Source organism: Haemaphysalis longicornis, unplaced genomic scaffold, assembly GCF_048455015.1.
Source record: "Haemaphysalis longicornis isolate Haplotype H1 unplaced genomic scaffold, Haemaphysalis longicornis Haplotype H1 scaffold_8, whole genome shotgun sequence".
NCBI classification, from domain to species: Eukaryota; Metazoa; Arthropoda; class Arachnida; order Ixodida; family Ixodidae; genus Haemaphysalis; species Haemaphysalis longicornis.
The window spans coordinates 10,536,056-10,546,797 of NW_027526445.1; the positions used below are offsets into that span (position 1 = coordinate 10,536,056).

Genomic DNA, 10,742 nt, shown 5'->3' on the forward strand with positions numbered 1-10,742 from the left:
GGCCGATAGATGGAGAGAAAGAAGCCTTTATTGGGAAGGAGGGCTGCAGGCTTGTTGGGAAAACTGTGTTGAAGAATGAGGTAAGTTCACGTGGACTGAGATGTCATGGGTGGTAGTTTTGTTGGTGTCATTGTCGGAAGAAATGAGAAGACCCGTCGTTCTATATACTGCTCCACCCATATTGTTTGAGAGTCTGAACATCGTGATTAGGCGACGAGTGGATCGTGTCCTCTAGCCTCTCGAGGATTATTTGCGAAATATGTTGATATCACCAGAAACGTGTATAGAGAATTTAGCCGCAAACGTCTCTCACCGTATTAACAGCGGTGAACACAGAATGAGGAAAACTACGGTCAAGCGAAATACACGTGCGCTCAGTTGAACTATCCGACAGTTCCTTTTATTTAAAAGTATAAAATGCCAAGTGTGTTGAATGGCCTGTGTAGGCGTCTGCAGGAGCGAAATTACTCCTACATCTTTAGTGGCTCGGGTGCGAGCAAGGCCCAGCTCTATGCTCCGTTTTGATGTTACGGGTCCCGTGGTTATACACGTCGGCTGGGTATAGCCTTCGATGCATAGGAGCCATCTAAATTGCGTAAGTCGCAGACGTAGAGAGGAAGTCGCACGTAGCGCCTGCCTCACTTAGCGGGGCCGCAGTCAACACGATGTTCTGACACTCGGTGAGCCCCACGACCACCCCACCTTCCTGCCCCGTAGCCGTTGCTTCGTAGCCGTAGCCGTTGCTAAAGCAAGCTTCTGCTTTGCATATCCATGATTAGTTGACCTACCCAGGCAGCACAGGACTGTTCGGCCTTACTCAAGCCGGTGTACTTTGGCAGGTGATTTTCTGCCCGGCCTTTCTCCAGCAACCATGTTCGGCTCGTGTCCAAATGTGGGCCTTTTGGCCGTATACGGCCGTACTCCCATCACTGTCCAACGGCCAGTGTCCGTCGGCCAGTCGACCGGCTTACGTTCATACGGCCAGATTCCAGCCGTAGGGCTCCGGCCATCCCAAAGCCACCCGTGTGCGGCCGAAGTACGGCCACTGGAGGACAGCCGAGATGCGGCTGTCGGACTCCAGCCGGACTAGAGCTGCCGGAAATTCGGCTGTGCTACGGGCGTTGTAGTTCAGCCACAGTACGTTAACTGTACTGATGCCGGTGGACGACCACTGAATGCAGCGCAAGCAGATGACTCAATCGCGCTGTACAGCAGCACAAACCCACCATTTTGGGTCCACTGCACCCACTTCAAAGTCAGCCCGCGCGCAACCAGCAGCCGTCCAGCCTTCAGCGCAGCCTGGCTTAATTATCAGCGTCAGTTTACACCAAAACTAATTTATTCAACAGTGCTCACAAATGGTCGTTCCTTTAATTGCTGTGCCTCTTTTACTGTCGAAGACGGCAAATATTCATTTCTTTGCAGAGCTGGAATAGATGTATTGTCCAAGTCCTGATATCTTCTGTGGGGCAGCTTACTTGTAATAAACAAGGAAGGATGGCGGGGGGGGGGGGGCGGCAGAAGGCGCATACTTTAGTGGGTTGAATTTCACAAAGATGGAAGTGCCGCTTTCAGGCAGTTTCTTTTGAGACAACACTTTCATGCTCTGACAAAATCAACTATTTTTCCAACAGCTGCTTGACCAGTTTTTTTGTATATAAAACCGGTGTGAATACCTTTACGAAGCGGTTCGGTACTCCACAAAACACACAGCAGCATTCAATATAAGTTACTTCACACAAAAAGTATGTCCAGTATTTGCCCATTTTTTTTGCAAAGAAATTTTCTACTCGATCAACTTTTCCGATTATCTTTCACAAGGCTGATCCTAGAAGATATCAAAAAAGTACTTTCAGTTTAAATATATTTTTTATGTTATTTTCATGAGTTACGTGCGCACTCCTTAATAGTCCAAAAGAACTTAATTTTCCTCTAAAGTCGTACTATGTTAAGAAAATTCTGGATGTGTTGCGAATGACACCCTTCTTCAGATGGCTGCAGTTGTATCCCTCTGTGTTCACCAAGAAAAGGCGTAAGACAAGAGTTTCATATTTTCTTTCATACAAATAACTGAGCAATTGTAGTATTCATACAGCAAACCTTGCATACTGCAATGAATGAAGCAATAAATATTTCATTGGTCAAGTTTGAATGCGTAGGGTTCTCAACTCGTCGGAGGCGAAGTTGCGGCTCCGCAAGTTTATTTATTTATTTATTTATTTATTTATTTTTCAGTTATTTTTTATTTTTATTTATTTATTTATTTATTTATTTGGTACCTGCTTGCTCTTGCATGCATTACAGCAGGGAGATACATAACACTAAGCATCAAATATGAGACCAAATAACAAAATAATTCTACAAAGCGCGGTGAAAATCGTCATTATAACTGGATAAAATCATACGTGGAAGATAATTACACTCTCATCTTGATCTAAAATAAAATGAATCGCGCAAGGCGTAACCTTAAAGGAAAGTTAATAATTTGCTTCAGGCTAGCGATCCCACTTTGGGATATGTAGAATGGCGCTTGGATATACTTCTACCCTTCTATTCCAGTTTTCGAATGATAGATATTACGAAAAAATTTCAACCTCAGGTTTCGTTTATGATCTCTCCCGTCTTACCATTTAAGTTTACTTTCACCTTCCCTCCTCCTAAGTTGACAGTGCCAATACCTAATACGAATCGCACGGCCCTATTCTGTATGTTTTCGAGCGTTCCAACCAGCTCTTTGCTGTAGGGATCCCAGAAAACACATGCGTACTCCTACATTGAGGGCACACAGGGTGTCGGAACGAAATGTTTTTCGTTCCGTTTTTTGTTTCGTTCCCCAGAAAAAAGTTCCGTTCCGTTTCTGTTCCGGAACGAAAAAAAAAACGTTCCGTAACGCTTCGTAAGGTATTTTTTTATAAAATAAAGAGTAATAGAATACTTAATAAAATTTATATATTAATAATTGATAAATTAATTAATTAGGAACGTTATAAGTGGTTGTTTACGTCCCAAAACTACCATATGATTAAGAGGGACTCTGCAAGAAACTTCGAAGAAAAGTAACAACAAAAACGTAGTATTTATTTTTCCTCCTATTTGAATCCCGCATTATCTTTAAGGAAGTGAGCACGATTTCAGAAGCAGCAGAGTATCGAGTGTACTCTCCGACAAGCGAGACCGTTGATCCGACAAAACAAACTTCAGTGCAGAAAGTGCCCTCTCCACACTGACTTGTGTGGCTGGCACACCAAGGGCCACTTGTGTTAACATGTATAGCTCCGGTTGCCGCTCTTTGCGCTCTTCCCAAAATTTCAACATATTTGTGCTTGTTGGAAGGCACGGCTCTTTGTCCAGCATTTCTAGCAAAGTACCATGTCCGATCATCCTGGCTTACTTGTCAAACGCGATTCAGTTCCAGCCTCAGCTTCCTTCGTTTTCAGAAACGCTTCGAGGGCGTCCTCCGGTTCTTCAGAAGTATACATTGCTTCTGCTGAAGGCCTGTGAAGGCTGTGATTCGCTTCCAGGTTTTGCACACATGCATCCTCGCTTGATATTTTTAATCAGGTGTCAGCAGAAGGCGATAGCGGTGGTCCATGTACAATGCAGCACAAAAGATATTCGTACTGCAGCGATTTCGTTCTCGTTTCTTCATGGACTGAACCAGGGCCTGTGCCAGTGGCGACGGTATCGCTGATGTCTTCATGGAACACGTCAGCCAAGCACCATAGAAATCTCCGATTGTCAGTTGTTCTGTCTGAAGCACCTTCGTGGCTTCTTGCGCTGGCTGAAGGGATTGGATCAGCCCTTCTGCTTTTGCCCACATGCTGTCAGTCCAACTTGCGGTCTGTTCGCGTGAAAGGAAGTCTTTAGCGAAGTCCTTCAGTTCAACGAACCTGGTCAACATGTTCAATGTCGACATCCAGCGTGTCGGGCAATCAATAATGTTAGTGCACTTCAGCTTGACTCATCAACACTAACTAAATGGTGCCAAAATGGCAAATGCAAATAAACGTAGAACAAACTAAACACGTCCGATTTTCTTCCGTAACTAGATCAGATAGTTATATTTATCTAATAAATGACTCCGTAATTCAGATGGTTTCATCCTTTAAATACCTGGGCGCAACATTGACCTTCGACTTAAACTGGGGTCCCCAGTTTAAGTCGAAGCTTGGATTGCTTAAACGTCGCCTTCATCTGGCTAATTCTGACACGAAGCTTCAGGCGTATAATACCCTGATTCGCCCTTCTCTGGAATACGCGCCAATATAATGGCATCCTCACCAAATTGGACTTAATAACACAATTGAATCAGTGCAAAACAAAGCCGCTCGATTTATTATGTCTTCATACTCGTGATACCAAAGCGTTTCTGCCTTGAAAGAGCAACTAAATCTTCCTCCTCTCACCCTGCGCAGGCAATTTTCAAGGTTATCTTTTTTCCATGCACTGTACCCTAACCCATCGGCCTTCGCTGGCAAATTTATCGTTCCGGCACTATATACTTCGGCACGCGTAGATCATGTTTACAAATTTAATCCAATTTTTGCCCGCACAAAAAGATATCACAATTCTCCTCTTGTATTGGCCATAAACGAATGGAATTGTTTACCTGCAAACCTAGCCACACCAACAGACGCTTCTTCTTTTCAAACAGCACTTCTCTCCTTTTTAACGACTGAAAGCAATATCTAACTTTAATATCATTGTGTTTGTTATGTTCTAAACATATTGGTTCTTCCCTGTACGACATTATATCGCTTGTTATTGTTTGTTTTATAGTTTTGTTTACCGTTGTACTGCGCGATTTCGGAGTGCAATTCTCGTATTACTGTTTTTCTTGCTTTTCTGTTCACACGATGTCATTTTTTATATAACTGTATTATTAGTGTGTTATAACTCAATCCTCCCCTACGTAATGCCCGCCCGGGCCCTTAGAGTACCTAAATAAATAAATAAATAAATAACGATAACAGGCTTCCTTAGCCCTAGCCTTCTTATCAAGCCCATTGCACTTTGTACGCGCAGTTTCTTCACATGTGCGCGACACTGTGCAGCGAGGGTGTTTGAATCGGAGTCCTTAAGAGCATCGCTGACTGCCAGTTGCAGTCTTGATGGAGCCGAATTTAAGTTAGGCGTCAGGTGCGCAGCACACCTGACGCCTAACTTAAAATCGGCTCCATCAAGACCAAGGCACTGGGCGTCTTCTGAATCGCCCAGCAGAGAGCCGCAATATCCAAATTCAGGGTAGCCGCTATCGTCATCCTCGTCTGAACTGGAAGCGTCGGGTTCATCGTCTGTTTCACTGAGAAGGCGAGCAGCCTTTAGCATGTTTGCACCGTTGTCAGTTGTGACACAGTACAAATGGGTGACACTGAGGTCGTAGCTGGACAGAGTGTTTTTCACCGGTGATGTCAAATGCTCTGCAGTGTGCCTATCGTGAAGCTTCTTTATGGCCAGAGGTTGAAGAATTAGTTTTCCATTTTCGGCATACTGTGCATTGATGCCAAGCAGAGTTCTGTCAAGTCGCGACGCACTGTCCATTTTTAAAGAAAACATCCGATTTTTCAGCGACTGCGAAATTTCTTCTCGCTTGCTTTTTGCTTCTTCCTGGACCCTGTCTTTTAGAGTCTCTGCTGAGATGGCTCGCTTAGCATTGAGCGCTTTTAGGACCGGATCGATTATTTTCCGAAAGCATGAGTCATCAATTAGCCGAAATGGCCGACCGTTTCTTGTGAGTAGTTCAACGCAGCTATTCATGATGCTGTCCTCTGTTATTTCGAGCAAAACACACTTCGATGAAATGGGTTTAAACATGTTCTGTATATCCACTTGCCGGTGCTTTGCTGCAGGAGAGCCTTCCGCCTCGTCCGACGCAACACGCTTTGTAGAGTGGGCTTTGTCGGCCTGAATGTTGTCGTACACTTCCTTGTGGTGTCGCTGCAAATGACGCTCGAGGTTCCCATCATGGTCGCCCGACACAACGTGCTGGCAGTCCTCAATCTGGCAGTTCCCACCATGGTCGCCCGACACAACGTGCTGGCAGTCCTCAATCTGGCATGTCGATGTCTTTGAGACGCTGTCATACTTGAAATACCGTCGAGCGCGATTTGTTCTGTCGCGTCGCATCTGAACTAGCTGCAAACGTTGTTACGAGGCACTTGGCAGGTGGCCGAACATCAGTAATGTTCGCTTGGAGTCAGTCGTAAAAACGTAGTGGACGCGCACATCACGGCTCGCTGAAGGTGCCTTCCTCACGCTTGCTCGAGCGGTTCGCGTTACCTGACCTGCCGGATGTATGACGCGTGAGATATCGTGTTCCACGCCTGCGCCGCTGCGCCATCGGAGACCGGGGGGGGAGGGGGCGTTTCACCATTTCTCTTCGCTTAATAAAGGGACTTGAGTTCCAGCAACCGATCGTTGTGTACGCTTTTATCGTCGCTCGTCAGCCGACGAGACAGTAACAACGTCGGTAACGAAACACACTGCAGGAATGTCACGCCTCCTCTTTGCATGTTCTACCGAACAGGGAAAACGAAATAAAAAAAGGCAGGCAGTAGTGGTCAATGAAAAAAAAAAAGTAGTTTGCCTGCTAGTCTATGGTCGAAGCTATCTGGTGGAAAATAAACTTGCTCGCGCATGCGCAGTAACTATTTTGCAAGCTGCCAATGGTGCAGACACCAATCCACCGCACTGTTGACAAGGCAAATGATACTGCCGGAATTCAACACGATGGTACTAGCGACGCGATGTGGACATACAAAGGGCGACAACGTTGCCTTGACCGTTTATTTCTTGGGACCGTGCAGACATTTCCCGTGAACGGAAAACCATTAAAAATATTTCGGTTTCACTCCGGAACGAAATAATATATAACGTTCCGGTTACGTTTTCGTTACGGTCGAAAATATCGTTTTTTTTTTCGTTTTTCGTTCCGTTCCGACACACTGAGCGCACATGAGTGAACTACGGCTGTTCTTTTAAGTTAGGTGGAGGTTCGCTGAAAGTTTATCTCGGAAAGCCGAAAACACGTGCAGCCGTAACTTTTATGTTGTGAACGTGCCTATTTCTCTAAGAACTCGTTAAATCAACTCTTTGTTATTTATATTCCCCAGCCGTTCTTAAAGTAGTGTAATGTACTGTATACGCATTCAGTTGGAATGAAGGTTTTCTTGTAAAGTTGACGTTAACACATTTTTTTAAGATTAAACGACTTTTCTGAATCAGCATACCAAGATGGTATTAATTTGAATCATGCTGCAAGTATTTTGAATCACGTTCATTGGCTATAGTCCTGTAAATTACACAGTCATTCGCGAACATTTTTAACAAAGATTTGAGGCCACACAAACAAAAGACGGCCCGCAACCGAGCCTTGGGGAATTCCTGAGGTCGCGGGAACATATCCGGATGAACAACCATTGAGAGCGACCAGCTGCTGTCTTAGAGTGATATACTCGGCTATCCATGTAATACCCAATTCATTCAGTTTATTGCCCGCAATGTACTAACAAGAGCGTGATATGAAACACCGTCAAATGCTTTTTTGCCGCACAAGAAAATAGTCAGCTACTTTAAGCTTATCTATTGCTAGAGCCAAATCGTGTGTTAACTCAACAAGCTGCGTTGCGCAAGAAAAACCCCGACGAAATCCGTGTTTGCTATAGGATGCTGGCGATTATGTTTAACCAAATGAGTCATATCCCAAGTGTAGCTAATTTCAATTTCAAACACCGCAACTAAATTAACATCCAGGCTTCTTCATTCACAAGTTTCTGTTGTTATGGCAAATTCAAAATAACAATTGTTTTAAAATAGGCAGTCATAAAAACCCATGAAGTAGCATAGTGCAGGGCACGAAGTTGAGCCTACCAATGCACGAGCTTAGCCTCTTCTACGTTTATCACAAACAATATAGTGCACATTGTTTTTCGCAGTAATATTGTGAGAAGAATCGCCGGAAACTTGCGCTTTTGCGCGCCCTTGCCTTTCTTTGGTGGGGAGTCCTTGACATGGCGCCGGTTGAGCTCCTGCGTGGTGGCCGCCTGCTCGACAACCTTTAAGGCCACTTATTTTGGTGAACCACCGCCATCTCGGGTACGACATCGCTGCCGGGTCGATATCTCCAATGGTCTCCATTTCGTGAGGGGGCAACAGCCTCGAGCTGATGCGTCGGCGAAGCCGACGGGCGATGCGTTGTAGCGGCTATGACTGGCGAGGCTTAGCTCACCCGTCGGTGTGATACAGTCTTCTTGTGGCAATAAATGGCATTTTGATGGCCTAAACGTTTCCCTTGTAAAGTTCACTGAGTCCTTGCACCTTGCCCGTTCACCTAGAACACTCAATACTGTTTGACAAACGTAGTTCGTTCATTTAAAATTTAGAAACACCGAGCGGACGAAAAACGTGTCTGCAGCATTCGACTCCCTAACGGCTCTTTCTTCACCCTGGGAAAAACCGGTCCTACATCGGCGGGTCTTCTTCCAAGCACGTGTGTGCATGAATTCTCGGCGCCCAAACGCGCGCCGTTGTTCGCATAATGACGTATAACCTGATACCTTACGAAGGCTGGTCTCCTCTTGAACACCGGTTGCCGAAAATTCTGCGGCCGTTTGCTTGCCGTAATTCGGCCGAGGACGCTAACCGGCCGTAATTCGGCCGGCCTCCTTTATAACACCGGCTGCCCGAAGAAAACGAATATTCTGCCGCCGGACGCGCGGTTCACCGTTGAAAGAGCGGATGCGCGGCAGCCGCGCTACGCCGGTCTCCTTTCGAACACCAACTGCCACAAGAATACGGATATCCTGTGGCCGGTTGCTTGCCGTGCCTCTGCTGAACACCGCTTCCCGAAGGAAAAACGGATGCCCTAATGCCGTACTCCGGCCGATTTCTTTCTCAACATCGGCAGCCGAAAGGCAACTGAATATCTGGCAGCCGGGCAGCTGCCGTTGTGCGTCTGAACACGGGCGGCCGTAGAAATACCGAAGCACTGGTTGCGGTATGTTGGCCGCTCGTCGTATGATCAGCGGCTGCCAGAACCTGGATGCTGGCCGGACATGCCAGAAAGCGGCCATAGACGGGCCCGTCTTCGGACACACTTTCTGGGCCGCCTGGGTAAGCTGCTTCCATTTTTTGTTTATCTTTCGTATCCGTGGAAGATAACACTGCCGCTCGTGTGTTGGGGGTTGCCGTGCAACAGTGCAGATGACAGAATGCGACATCTCGCCGTGTATTTTATTCCAGAAAACACAAAGCACTTGCTTGCTCCTGAACATTTCATCTTTTCAACTTATCCGCTCGATCTCAATACTAGGTAATCAACCGTTAATTCCTAAGCATATTCTGGCATTGGTTTTCGAAGATTTGCATATTACATGGACTGAGCAGTCCTCGGAGAACCAGCCCGCGTACAACCTGCATCCTTTGTACGGGCGAGGGAGATCCGTCCTTTCTGCGCCCTCCCCACAAATTGGTAGTTCGGCACCTTTCATTTTTCAATAATCAGAAGGAGACAAAAACGTGCCACAAAAGTCATCATGAATATGTGGCGCATACGACGTGCCACCGCAGCAAAGTATCGAAAAGGCAAACGGATTGAAGTGAGCACACAAGCAAAACCGCACATTATCTTTCGGACCCGCTTCCAGCTGATAGGACGCTCGTTACACCTATATGGCGCAATGACTCCGAGCAGGAGCCCTATTCCCGACTGCTCAAATTTCCAGGTTACTGGGGAATTTGCCGGAAGTCTTTCCTGACTGGCTTTCAATTTTGGTCACGTTTATGGTTGACAAAGCGGTTGTGTGTGCCTTTGTCATTTTGACGTTTTATGACGTTTACAGGCATGCGTTCTGAAGTTTGCTTATTTCTTTTTACTGAAAGCGCATAATGCTTGGCCGTCAACAAAAAACTGCACTAAATGCACCGGACATGACAACGCAGGCCTGTCTGCTATTTCATCGCAACACTCCTTGTAATTCACGGCCTCTCTGTGATTGGCTGAGAAGGCGTGGCGTAGTTTAAACAGTTGGCGCGGGAACGATCACGTCAGACATTGGCAACTTCAGCCTGCGTAAAAGTAGTATAATGTTACATAACACCTTGAAAATGGCGGCGGCCCTTGCTGCGGAACACAGCAAAAATTTGCAACGGCCTTCGGCGCGCGACATGGCGGTGAAATTGCAGCTGGCGCAGTTTCTCGTGTGCGCGGTTTAAAGCCTGTTTTTTTCCTAAAGAAACGATAGTTTCATCTGTCTCCAAGTTAGCCATAACGGAGCATACAATTAACGTGAAGTATCTTCCTTCTGATTGGGAATAAAATGAATTTTTTTGTTTGGCGTAACCGCAACGTAAGAGGGCAGTACAAGCCTCTCCACGACAAAAACAAACCAAAAGCATGGTATTTGTCTGCACTCGTCCTAGTAAGTTACTGGCTCACATGATCGAACTCAACAGAAAAACAACAAAAAAGTGACTTTTATTCATTACAGCGATAATTAATCTTGAGCTTGACGAATGAGTGATTCGGCGAAATCGGTAAGCTCAATCATCATCAGGCGGACTCCTTCGCTCCTCCTATGTGGCATACATGCGATGGTCGCACCGTATTTTGATGTGATGACGCCACAAACTTGTAACAACGCAGCAGACGATAGCGTGCCGGCGGTGGTTGACGGGAAGGTGATAACGGAACGAAGCTGGCATTGAAGCAGATAGCTCAGCTGAACTCTGTTATTAAAAGCGCT

The 10,742-nt window shown here is 46.0% G+C and overlaps 1 pseudogene; it reads right to left on the bottom strand.

Moving 5' to 3' along the window:
- Window positions 1-3,111: 3,111 nt before the first annotated feature.
- LOC144149432 (uncharacterized) lies at window positions 3,112-6,219 on the bottom strand (annotated as a pseudogene).
- Window positions 6,220-10,742: the final 4,523 nt, after the last annotated feature.